We start from the raw sequence: 13526 nt of genomic DNA, 5'->3' as shown, positions 1-13526 counted from the left end.
GAGGCGGCCGGAGGGGCCTGAGTGTGTGAAGGGTGGGAGGGGGGGATGGGAGGCATGGAAGAAGCACCCAGCTCCTTTGGGCTCTGCCTATGCAGAGGATTCCTCCCAGGCCTAGCATCTGGAAGCGCAGGAGCGCGCTTAGATGGAGGTTCTGGAGGGTCCCTAGAGGGGCTCCTAAGGCGGCGCTGAGCCCCCAGAAACTTGTGAATGAGCAGGGGAAAAGCGCTCAGGAGGCCTGGACCGCCTAGCGCGTGGTGCCCTACGTCCTTGCTGTGGTTGAGAAGGCTGCAGCAAGCTTTGAATTTAAGTCTGCAGCCATGCAGAGCCATTAGCATCTGCAGCTGCTTGTAATTGAGCAAATAGGCCAGAGAGATCTGACATTTTCTAAATCTTTTTTGTGGATAAGGAAAGCTGCAGAAGTGAACTGACCTTGTGCTGACTCCCAACTGCCTGGCTCACCCCTCCTCCTGCTCTAACCACCCTGGATGCTCCTCCTGGACCACTTGACCCAGCCAATCACGGTAAGTGACACCCGAGCACCTTCCTTAGGCTAACTTAACCCTTTCTCTACCTGACTGCCTGCCTACCCTGTCATGCCGTCCTTTCGCCTATTCTTTTGCCTTTTGCTCCAGGACTTTCTTTATTATTTGCTTTTTAACCTTTGTATTATACTTACATCCAGGTTTGGCCTGAGTGTGTGAAGGGTGGGAGGGGGGGATGGGAGGCATGGAAGAAGCACCCAGCTCCTTTGGGCTCTGCCTATGCCGAGGATTCCTCCCAGGCCTAGCATCTGGAAGCGCAGGAGCGCGCTTAGATGGAGGTTCTGGAGGGTCCCTAGAGGGGCTCCTAAGGCGGCGCTGAGCCCCCAGAAACTTGTGAATGAGCAGGGGAAAAGCGCTCAGGAGGCCTGGACCACCTAGCGCGTGGTGCCCTACGTCCTTGCTGTGGTTGAGAAGGCTGCAGCAAGCTTTGAATTTAAGTCTGCAGCCATGCAGAGCCATTAGCATCTGCAGCTGCTTGTAATTGAGCAAATAGGCCAGAGAGATCTGACATTTTCTAAATCTTTTTTGTGGATAAGGAAAGCTGCAGAAGTGAACTGACCTTGTGCTGACTCCCAACTGCCTGGCTCACCCCTCCTCCTGCTCTAACCACCCTGGATGCTCCTCCTGGACCACTTGACCCAGCCAATCACGGTAAGTGACACCCGAGCACCTTCCTTAGGCTAACTTAACCCTTTCTCTACCTGACTGCCTGCCTACCCTGTCATGCCGTCCTTTCGCCTATTCTTTTGCCTTTTGCTCCAGGACTTTCTTTATTATTTGCTTTTTAACCTTTGTATTATACTTACATCCAGGTTGAGGGCTGCAGCACCGAAACAGATCCAATGACCCCAGCAAAAGCAAAGTCACCAGATCCTTCATTCTGGATGGGACCTGAGGACACAGAGAGTTCATTACCATACTCAGACAGTAACATAATACAGAAATAACTGTACTTGCCTAATCAACCAATCAATAGGTCAATCAATAGGTAAAGAAATAATAGAACAAGCATCATATATATGGTACCTAGGCCCATGAGGTTGCCTGAGGCACAGGATGAGACAGCTCTGTCACATGGAGGGGGTGGGGGTAGCAGGCAGAGTGCCAAAGCCACTATGATGCCCAATGCCCTCTTTACAGTCAGTGCATCCCAGTTTGTTAAGAGCCAGGCGGAGAGATGTGTAAGGGCCATACACATCTCCCCACCCAGCTCTTATCAAGCCGGGTTGCTCCTTCTGGCATCTCACGCAGCTCCTGACAACCAGTGACATCACTGGACGGTAGCTGGGGCTATAATGCAGAGGCTCCGCTCACCCACCTGCCTTTTTCCCCTGGTTTTGTGCATCATACCCCACCATCACCCCCCGCTGCTGCCACCAAAGCTGGTGAATTTGCTAGGGACCCCGCTGACCATAAAATCATCAAAAGTCAAGAATACATTTTTTTTACACTTTTAGCACTGTTTTTATGAGCATTATAACACTGCCTTATGATACAGATGTACGGTATACTTTTGGATAATGTCATTGTATATGTTGTTTGGAAACATTTATAAAACTTGTATGAAAAAAATAGGATTCTCTGTTCCGTAGCTTTTATCCCATGCATTCGTACGAGCGCCCTGGGTGGGAAAACCGTGTCTGTTCACCTGTGTTTGGGGTCCCTTTACCCAGCAAGGGGAACCCAAGCTTGTTCTGTTTTGTGCATGTAACATTATTGCACGTAGAAGCCCGCACATTTGTGCACATTTGACGTGTGTTCACGATGCACCCTGGTGTAAACGGGGCCTTAGCTATGCCTCTAGTTTTTATTAGAAATCAGTAACCTGTCTTTCTGGTTTGAATATCATTTCATTTTTCTCTACCCGCTATTTGACATTCATGGTATTTACAACCTTTTCTGTCTTCCCTACTTTCACCAGCACATTCCTGGGCAACAGTGTACTGTTCTGTCCCCATTTTCCTTACAGCACTTATTCCCCTGGAACCAAAGGGACACACCCTGCAACAACACTGGCAACTCCAAAGTGTAACCCCTCATATAAACAGGCATATAAACTAACAGGCATATTGTTATTATGATATGCTAGCTCATGGGTAGACTTCCTAATACTCTGTTCCTTACATGGTTCAGCTACCTGTCTCCGGAACTTGACCTCCACCCACCTACTGTCCTTATCCAGTGGTCTCTATAGTTTGTTCATGTTGTTGCTAATGGATCTATCATGGGGTTTTTGGGTACACAACAATGGGACACATATGGGCTAGAGGTGACTTGGATCAATTCCACTGCTCTCCACATATTCAGGGAGTTGATTGAACAGTCTAGACAAAAACTACTACTACTGAAGAGCAACTTGGTTCTCTTTGAAACTTTAGGCCCATCTAGAAATGCTCCCAATGTCCCGCTGGACTGAAAGATTGAGGGACCAGCCTGGACTGTGACCTCCAGACCTTTGAATACTGTGTTAGCCACAGAGAGCTCTCTAGGTCCAGAGCTGTGGCACAGCCTCTGGTGTGACCCAATCTGTGAAGACCTATGTAGTAAACATGCCTCTGCATATGGCAAGGCTAGCCTGAACCCTTCTATACCATGTTAGTCAGTGGCTAAGCACTGTCCAGCTACAGCGCTATGGCACAGTGTAATCCTGTCTCTGAAAGCTCACTTAGTGAATAACGTCGGTCTAAAGCCCCGGGAGCTACCTCACTGTAAAAATCTCTGGCACCGCCATCTTATTGCGTAACAATTAAATCTGAGGGATTGAGCACTGACATCATCCACTAATTGGAGTGCTTCATTGTCTCTCTCCCACCATTCAGACTAGAGAAAGCACCATCCCACTGCCGCTCCTTATCCTAAGGCACCAAGTAGATCTCTGGTCTTTGGATCCATTCTACTGCCTATCTATAGTAACTTGGTCACCTCTGGCTGCCTGAAACACTTATCAGCACCAGCTTCTGAGTATTGGAGGCCTTGCCTCACATTGGGCCTAGTTGTTGACCACAACATGACACAACATTTCTTCTCAAAGACACACGGAGGACAGTCCTTTTGTTACAGGTGCCCTCATGGGTGTGGCCACTAAAGGGTGTGGCCACTGAGGGGTGTGGCCACTGAGGGGCGCTGTAAAGCTTTCTCGCACAGGGCGCCTAAAGGCCTAAGGCCGGCCCTGCCCTCAGCCCATACTCCTTTAGTATGGTTTTGGGGGAATTTGCCCAGTATAATCATATGTAAATTTTATGTCTGTGAGGGAGAGGAGACTACAGATGTAGACAGGCCCGGTGTCATTAAACTCCATTCCCAAGATGACCCTTAGGCCAGAGCCTGCTAATATCAGTTGTAAACCTCCATTAAGCCAAGGTCTTCTAATGGAATCATGTCACAAAATGCTCCGTCTGATAGGAGACTCCACAATACACATCTGTGAGTTTTGTGCCATTTTTTCATATGATTGAGGACAGATCATTATGCAATCCTGTGTAAGTAGTGGGCGGCACTTACTCTATAGATGCCAACAGCCTGTAGAGTGCCAGTCGCTCTTGTTGGGGGCATTTCCGGGGTCCAAAAACACCCGGAGAACTAGAAGGAAATGTTGAGGGTTTTCTAGTATAAAAAAGTGAAGTTTATCTAAAACAAAACCTTTATTTTTTTTAGTTTTGCATAGAATGGAGAAGGGTTCAACCCCCTGTCTTTTTTTGCCTTCTGTGTCCCATAGGGGAGATTTCATTGCACTTTCTGTACTGTAGGCAGGAACATTTCTAGAATCCTAAAACATCTCGGTCACAGCCAGGCACCCAGACTATAATGTTCTGGAGGGTTTGGTCTATATACCATGATAACTAGTAGGTGATGTTGTTTCTCATTGGCCCTTTGATAGACTCATATTAATAAAAAAAATCTTCTAAATAAATAATTGAATAAAAACGATGTTCCAAAAGCATAACGTGCATATAATATATGTCGTCATTAATCAACGGACATTCATTTGTTTAGTGAAATGGAAGTGTGCATTGTGCAGAAACCAAATAGTAGATTATAAATGCCGGATTCTCTCTAGATTACACTCTACATAACATCATTCTAAAGAATTGTGAGGGAGAAATGCTGATACTACTGGAGGAAGGAATGGATGTCCAAGAGTGAAGCATGTTCGTCTACAGCAGGGGTGCCCACAATTTTTGCGTTAAGATCTACTTTTCAAATGACGAGCTACATGGGATCTACCAAAGAAAAAAAAAAAAAAAAAACCTCCTTCGCTCTCTCTCCTCGCTGTCTCTCCTCGCTCTCTCTCCTGGCTGTCTCTCCTTGCTCTCTCCCTGGCTGGCTCTCCCCGCTCTCTCTCCTGTCTGTCTCTCCTCTCTCTCCTTGCTCATCTTGCTGTATTTTGCAACAGGCTGTGTAAACTAATATTCTTTGATGTAATACATAGCACTTCAACCCCCAGTATCCACCAGAAAGGTGTCAGGGAGCTTGGCTCAGCAAACTCAGGCTAATAGGTAATCATGTGTGCACAGCTAAATAAATATACCAAAATGGAATAAAGGGGCCGCCATTCACACCCTTCCTGATCTACCAGCATCAGCTTTGAGAGCTACCGGTAGATCATGATCTACCTAATGGGCACCCCTGGTCTACAGGATCATATTTAATCACAACCATTATTGCAAAAGACACCTGGGGCACTCAGGAGAAGACATGGGACACTTAGCAGAAAACATGTTGCATCCAGCAGATTCCCTGGGCTATTCAACAAAAGAATATCCGATTGCCTTATGGGATCAGGAAGGAATTTTTTTCCCCTGTTGGAGCAAATTGAACCGTGCTTTATATGGGGTTTTTTGCCTTCCTCTGGATCAACAGGGGGTAATTGTGGGCATAGTGTTCTGTTTTGGCTTTTCTTCTTTTTTTTTTTTTCTCCGTATTTCTATAGGTTGAACTCGATGGACTTGTGTCTTTTTCAACCTGACTAACTATGTAACTATGTAATATTGCAAGGGACACCTGGGGCACTCAGGAGAAGACGTGGGACACTCAGCATTAGACATTGGCACTCAGTAGAAGACCCTTGGGCTTTCAGCATTACACATGGGGCACTGAGCAGAAGACCTAGGGCACTCTGTATTAGACATGGGGCACTCAGCAGAAGACCAGGGGGACTCAGAAAAAAAACTCAGGGTACTAAGCAGAAGGCAACAGGCACTCAGCAGAAGACCTAGGGCATGTGCCATCGGTGCCAGGGTCTAGCAACGTCCCTGCCTGTAGACACAATAGAAAGTGAAAGGTAATATCTCGAAAGTGAGGAAAGTTCCCTCTTTTATGGTTGTTGCTGAAACTGGAGCCCCCCATTAGAAGATTTTCCTTCGTTTTGGTCTAAGTTCCCTTCGCTCTGTAAAAGTAACTATTCTAAACCTCCCACGGTGCTTCAAATATGGTGCACCATGCAATGATATCCAAAATGTACTACATATATGAACTAAAAATTAAAATACTGTACATAAACCCAAACACACACACATATCAGGAAGTGCAGGGAAATCTCTTAATGCGGCAAGGAGGAGTTTTTAATCTTCCTTCCTCTATTCTAATTTTTTTTAAAGAATTGCCATTTGATACATTTTAATGTCTCTGTTACCCTCGGGATGACTTTGCGCCCCTCTGCTTTGCATGCTAAGTAGTTGCCCCCCCCCCCCTTATGTACACCAACAGATATTATGATGGTACTCACCTGTACAGAGTCTTGCAGCTATTGACACATCACAGCCTCCGTTGTATAGTTATAGGATATCTGCTTTTCCTCCCACCTCACATTTCCACAGAACTGAGGGCGGGGAACCTGGTAGGTATTAGAGCTATAATGTTTTTGCCTAATTACCTGTCGTAATATGTTGTTCTCTAAAAGTTTTTCTTGGGAAATAGAAAGCCATACCGTCCTATTGCAGAATAATTTCCATAATATTATGAATGGAGCATCTATTATAGCTTAAAGCTGAGGGGGTACTGCAAGTGTATTTTATGACAAACAGTGGTCAACTTTCAATGACCACTGTTTACCCAGTGAGAGGAAAGGTCCCTCTCTGCAGGATTCTGGCAGGGGACAAGCTTTTCTGCTCAGGCTGTGGCCACTTTCTAGATTTTTACAATTACTGACACACAAGACCATCTTTAATATATTTATTGGGTAAACATTGTCTTGGTCCCCACCGCCCCCTTTCTACCTGACATCTTGTGTCCGGGTTTCAGTTGCCTTGAAATCTGGTCACAGCATTCAAAACCCGGACGGTCCGAGTGAATCCCGGACAGGTGGCAACCCTAGGTGCTGCATGTATATATTTTGCAGGGTGAAAAGGCACATGGGTTTAGTGTTTCAGGGGTAATTTTTTTGCCATTGCTTCAAGAACAGTTACTTATTTTCTTTTTAATTTGTTCCATATATGGCAGCAGGCAGATGGGGATGTCGGTGTTCAATTGTATTACTGAAGTTATTCCTCTAGGGGGAAATGCTAAGAGGGCTGGAGGCTTGGAGGTAACAAGAAGTCCCAGCCTCCTAAGAGAACGGCCCCACCCTAGAACCAGACTGTGTGTCTGGGGAACTGGGGAGGAGAGCAGCCTGTGTGGCAATCCGCCTGTGTAGCAGTCCTCCAGTGTGTCAAGAGGACAAGGGACAAGCCTGTGTGGCTAGCGTTTTGAATACAGCCTGAGTGGCAAGACGTTTTTGTTAAAGGACCTACCTGAAGTCGGTGAGACAGGAAAATGTTTTTTTTATTTAAGAAAACTGTACTTTGTGTTTGGAAACCCCTGCGAGGGAACACCTGTGTGGACGTTTCTTTCAATTTGTGAGTAAATAAAAGTGGGCAAAGAAGTCCTTAAAAAGTGAAAAGCGAGTGGAGGTCTCCTTAATGTGCTACCATTTGGAGCGAATCCTCACACATAGGATAAAGTATAACTACAAATATGCAGTTCTGCTGGCTAGTCATGGGTCTCATTAATAGGCGCCAGTAAGCCCCCCATAGAAAAGGCCGGCATTACTTGTATGAAAGGGGAGCTGTGAGGACAGGACCTTGGCCAGGAAGGTGTAGTGATCACATGCACCTCTAGGAGCAGGAGGCCCCATGTGATATTGGGCCTGAAAGCCATCCTGGGACTGGGGGCTGAGATGCTAAAGGGGTGTCCTGCATACTTGGGCCCACCTATAGAAATCATGTTGCATGCTCTGGAAGCACTGGGAGGCCTGATGAATGCTGTGTAGACATTTGGGGAAAAACTAACATCATTAGGATTCCCTTTGTGATGGAGGTTGTGGAACCACTTAAGACCTCAGACTCCCCATAAATGTCAGCTCTCATTAATTATTGCAAAGCTTCACTGTCCTTGCAGACACCTTGCCCTCAGAAGCGGCTTCATTTGTTGCCAGGACCACTACAGTTTTCTGGTAAGTTATGGTACTATCCATACCACTAGTGGCGTAACCAGAGTTACGGGCGCTCGGGGCACAACACAATTTTGCGCCCCCACAACCATTATATCACCACCTCATCCATCCTGTTCCTCTGGTTCTAAGGGAAATTCAATACAATACATTCAGAACATTACACAGCAATGCAGAATGGCCCCAGCTTTAGAGGACTACAAATCCCAGCAATACATTATACAGCAATGGAGAATCACAAATGGCTATAGAGGACTACAAATCCCAGCAATACATTATACAGCAATGCAGAATAATATGACGCTATATACTCTGTGTTGCTCACCAGGGCTGTGCAGCATCTCAGGAGGCTGTGTGGGGTCTCAGGAAGCTGTGCGGGGTCTGACCAGGACTCTGCGGGATCTCACCATTGCTGTGCGTATCTCACCAGGGCTGTGCGGGTGGGTGCAGGCAGAGGAAAGGACGAGGAGATGGGCAGCCAACGCTGTAAACAGGCATTGTGAGGTCTTGGATCTTGCAAGTGCAGGATCTTACGGCAACCAAACCTGTAAAGAAAATGTAAAGGGTCGCAGCTGGGCAGATCCAGACATAATTGTCGGGATCCGCTTTAGCTGCGGCTTCTCAGTATACCGCGAGCTGTAGCTCACGGTATTCTGCGGCATCTCAGTATACTGAAAGCTGTAGTTCGCGGTATACTGAGCTTAGGGTGACGGGAGGACGCTAGTTTGTGTCCTCCCGTTACCCTAAGAAGAACTATGGGGAAAAGCCCTAACCCCATAGTTCTCCTTTAATCCCATCCATCCCCCCTATAGGCATTAAACCCCCACTACATTTCCCCTATAGGAAGCAGATCCCCACCATAGGGGTGTACAGGGACAATGAGGGCATGCTGGCAGGGGCGTCCTGAGACCGGGTGTCACCCCGCCGTGCCATCATCGTGTGTGCACGTGACGTCACATCGCGCATGTGCGGACATCTGATTAATGCCTGCCGGCGGCCATCTTATTGAGAAGGTGGGGACTTTCACCCGGCGGGATGAGGTATGCCGCCGGGTCCCTTCCTCTCTACTGACACTGTCAGGCTCTCGGTCCATGACAGAGTGTCTGACTTTTTAGAGAGGGTGACACCAAAATAACTGTCAGTCATTTTGGATTTTGGTGTCACCTCCTCCAATGGTGGCACCCAGGTGCGGGCCGCACCCCCCTTGTGACGCCACTGCATGCTGGGACTTGTAGTTCCCTGTGTGATATGTGTATGTGGGGGGGGGGGGTACAGGGACAATGAGGGCATGCTGGGACTTGTAGTTTCCTAGGTGATATGCCGAGGCTGTACAACTACAAGTCCCAGTATGTCCTCATTATCCCTGTACACCACATATCACCCTGGGAACTACAGGTCCCAGCATGCCCTTATTGTCCTTGTACAACTTCCCCTCATATCACCCAGGGAACTAGAAGTTCCAGGATGCATGTCTCCTACAGTAGTTCCTTGGGTGATATGTGGGAGGTGTACAGGGACAATTAGGACATGCTGGGCCTTGTAGTTCTCTATGCTATGAGGCTTTATGAATACTGTCCTCCAGAAAGTACAAGTAATACAGCGTCACTATAAAACATAGAATAAAACATCGTTGACCTTGAAAGTTTCAAGTTAAATTATGTTCTATTCTATGCCCTATTATCTGCCTGTTCCAATAATTTTCTCCTCCGTTTGTTCTCCTGCCCGGCGGCCGGCATCCCCCCCATCTCTGTGCCCGGGGAAGCTGCACTGCTCCCCCCCCCCGGTTGTTACGCCACTGCATACCACCAATCACATATAACTCTACCTGCTCCCTGGAACAGCAGTTTTGGAAATGACCCTAATCCTTAATGTGATGTGGGCCATTTCACCAAGGTGGGGCACATAGAGCTGTGAGAGTTTCATGTTTTTCGCTAGGTGGCAAGAGTGTATATGAAAACTAACCACTGAAGAATTGACACGCACTTGAAGGCCATCTTCCACACATGTTACATTGCTAAATTAGGAGTTTTAAGGCATTGTCAGGGGCCTGGTATGTGGTCGGTATCCTGTTGTTTAATGATTCTTGTCACGGAACCTATTTACTGCTATTTGCACTGGTGATGTGTAACATTATTGAAGGGGATCATATTGGTCGTGCAAAGTCACGCAGAGCAGACATAATCAATGATGGCTGTTACTAAGGTAAACATCTTCAAACTCATGACTACAGGTTACATAGCATAGCTTAGGACATATTTTGCTGCTCCCACTGTTGTCTATGGAAAGTATTTTTGCGTATTTTATTGCTAGCAGTATCTATTTCTGTGCTACAAGCACGCATAGAGTTCTCAGGTAAAGGGCTATATAACACTAACAATGTATCTATTTAGACAGCTACAATATCTCCCCATAATCCTACATATAGATGAGTGAGCCAAGATCTGACATAAGTCTAGTGTCTGGGAGCTTCAGCTTTAGTAAGAATATCTGTAGATGGTTTTCTGGGGATATTTGCAACGAAAGTTTGTAAACTCATCCGAAACTAATGAAAATTCGGATTTCGTCCGAATTCGAAACCTGTACAGAATTGCATTTCAGATCCGAATCCCGAAGTAACGAAATATCCGAATTGAACCAAATTTTTCTGCAGCTCACATGTCTAATGAGGAGGGGAATCCACGTGTCCTCTGACAGTGTAGACCGGCTCACTTTCATTAAAATTAATAGTTTTGGATTACCAGTGACTATAAAACCCTTGGTGCTGATGCTCCAGACTAAACTTTTGTCATCTCCTTTCCCCCCCAAAAAATCATACCCACCACCATTACCAGCTCCTGCCACCTCTCCTGGCCTATTCTGGTGTTTTGGGACTGTAAAGGTGCCACACGATCTTTCCACAGTTGGACCTACTGGATTTCTAATGTTTTCTGCAGGAAAAATTCTCTGTTGCCCCTTAAAGTTTGCAGCCTCTTTTAGGGCTTGTTCCCACCGAAAGCGTGTGCGTTCCAGAGCGGTAGCTCTGGAAATGCAATGAACACTGTGACAGATTATGCAGATTGGAGTGACATTCACCATATTTATTCCCAGGGAATGTTTTGTACAAGTCATTCTGAATTGAGAAAGCTGGTCGGATGTCCAGTGAAATATCTTCAAGAAAAATACAGCAAGTCCAGTTGCATAGTTACATAGAGTTTGAGGTTGAATAAAGACACAGGTCCATCAAGTTCAACCCATCGGAATGACCCCTTAATATGGCTTGCCCCCATTGGAGTGCCTTCTTAATATGGTGTCACCTGCTTTCCTGCAGCCTAAGTCAAAACAAAATGTATCTAAATATTCCATGGAGAGCAGAGCCGTCACCTTGAGCAGTAACGTCAGCTCTTTAGCGGCCACTAGTGGAGTTTTTGCTGATGGCAGCTTTTGCAAGACCGAGATGAGGGTAGCGACACCATGAGTGCTGAAGATGCGCTACAGCGGCCACTAGTGTTGAGCGGTGTAAGGACAGGTTAATAAAAGAATAAGGTGTGGATTAGCAAAAGTAATGACCTGTAGGGGGGGCAGCAGACCTATGTAATTGTTCTCATCCTATGTAGATAGAATAATTAAAGATGGAAAATCTGCTGCCCTATATAAGTATGTAAATGAATGGATGGATAGATAGATAATAATATTACAGTTGATAGGTTGATGGGTAGATAGAAAGACAGATAGATAGATAGATAGATAGATAGATAGATAGATAGACAGACAGACAGACAGACAATAGAATGGTTGATAGGTTCAAGGGTAGATGGAAAGATAGATAGATAGATAGATAGATAGATAGATAGATAGATATTTGAATCAAATCATTTCTGTCGAGCAGCGACCTTGATGTCACCTGCTTTCCTGCAGCCTAAGTCAAAACAAAATGTATCTAAATATTCCATGGAGAGCAGAGCCGTCACCTTGAGCAGTAACGTCAGCTCTTTAGCGGCCACTAGTGGAGTTTTTGCTGATGGCAGCTTTTGCAAGACCGAGATGAGGGTAGCGACACCATGAGTGCTGAAGATGCGCTACAGCGGCCACTAGTGTTGAGCGGTGTAAGGACAGGTTAATAAAAGAATAAGGTGTGGATTAGCAAAAGTAATGACCTGTAGGGGGGGCAGCAGACCTATGTAATTGTTCTCATCCTATGTAGATAGAATAATTAAAGATGACAAATCTGCTGCCCTATATAAGTATGTAAATGAATGGATGGATAGATAGATAATAATATTACAGTTGATAGGTTGATGGGTAGATAGAAAGACAGATAGATAGATAGATAGATAGATAGATAGATAGATAGACAGACAGACAGACAGACAATAGAATGGTTGATAGGTTCAAGGGTAGATGGAAAGATAGATAGATAGATAGATAGATAGATAGATAGATAGATAGATAGATAGATAGATAGATAGATAGATAGATAGATATACAAGAAAGATTGATGGGTAGATACAGTATATAATAGAAAGGTTGATGGTTAGAAAGATAGATAGATAATAGAAAGGTTGATAGGTTGATGGGTAGATAGATAGATAGATACATGGGTAGATAGATTGTAACAAGATTTCTTGCCATGTATTCTCTACATTAACAGATCCTACTCCTCAGGTTGTTGACTGTCGCAGAATAAATATAATTCCAAAATATTTTGGGTTTCCCACAAGGCAAATTAGTGGCGTTAGGCTTGTTTTTTTTTGTGGAGCTCAACATTGCTTAACGTACAGGAAACAACTTAGATGTTAATCGATTTCCCCCAAACTTCCCCCAATACAAGACTTTATATTTACCAACATATTCTGAAGATTTTGGGTCATTTGATAAAACATACCAAAAGTTATCCACATTAAACTATTTTATTCCTTTTCTAAAACAGCTTAATGTAAAAAGAGCTTAATGTACCATAATGTGCCTAAACCTCAATCAATTGCCTTGAAACTTCGCATGACCTTCGTTCTCAGCTTCCCAAACCTATCCTCGAAGTTTCATGGATTTAGGATTCCCACAAGGCAAATGAGTGTCATGAAGCTTCTTTTTCGGGGAGTTTAACTGTCAGCGATACTGGCACAGGTGACCCCACACCTGCGCAGGTAATCACACAGGCAGACCAAACACGTGTGACCACACGGACTAGGCAAGTATATTACAGGGACTAGGCAAGTATGTTATATATGTATAGATTGTTTAATATACACAGCAGACTAACAGCAACAACCAACAACAAGGCTGAGGACAGAAAACAAAAGACACAGGAAACAGGACTTCAAACAGTGTTCAGGATTCACAGGAAACAAGATTCAAACAGGGTTCATGACTCACAGGTATCAAAGTTCAAACAGGGTTCATGACTCACAGGAAACAAGATTCAACCAGGGTTCAGGACTCACAGGTATCAAGGTTCAAACAGGGTTCAGGACTCACAGGTATCAAGGTTCAAACAGGGTTCAGGACTCACAGGTGACAAGGTTCAAACAGGGTTCAGGACTCACAGGTGACAAGGTTCAAACAGGTTTCAGGACTCACAGGTA

This window comes from Nanorana parkeri, unplaced genomic scaffold (assembly GCF_000935625.1).
Source record: "Nanorana parkeri isolate BGI_ZX_2015 unplaced genomic scaffold, ASM93562v1 scaffold3851, whole genome shotgun sequence".
Taxonomy (NCBI): Eukaryota; Metazoa; Chordata; class Amphibia; order Anura; family Dicroglossidae; genus Nanorana; species Nanorana parkeri.
Note: the sequence above shows the minus strand (reverse complement) of the source record.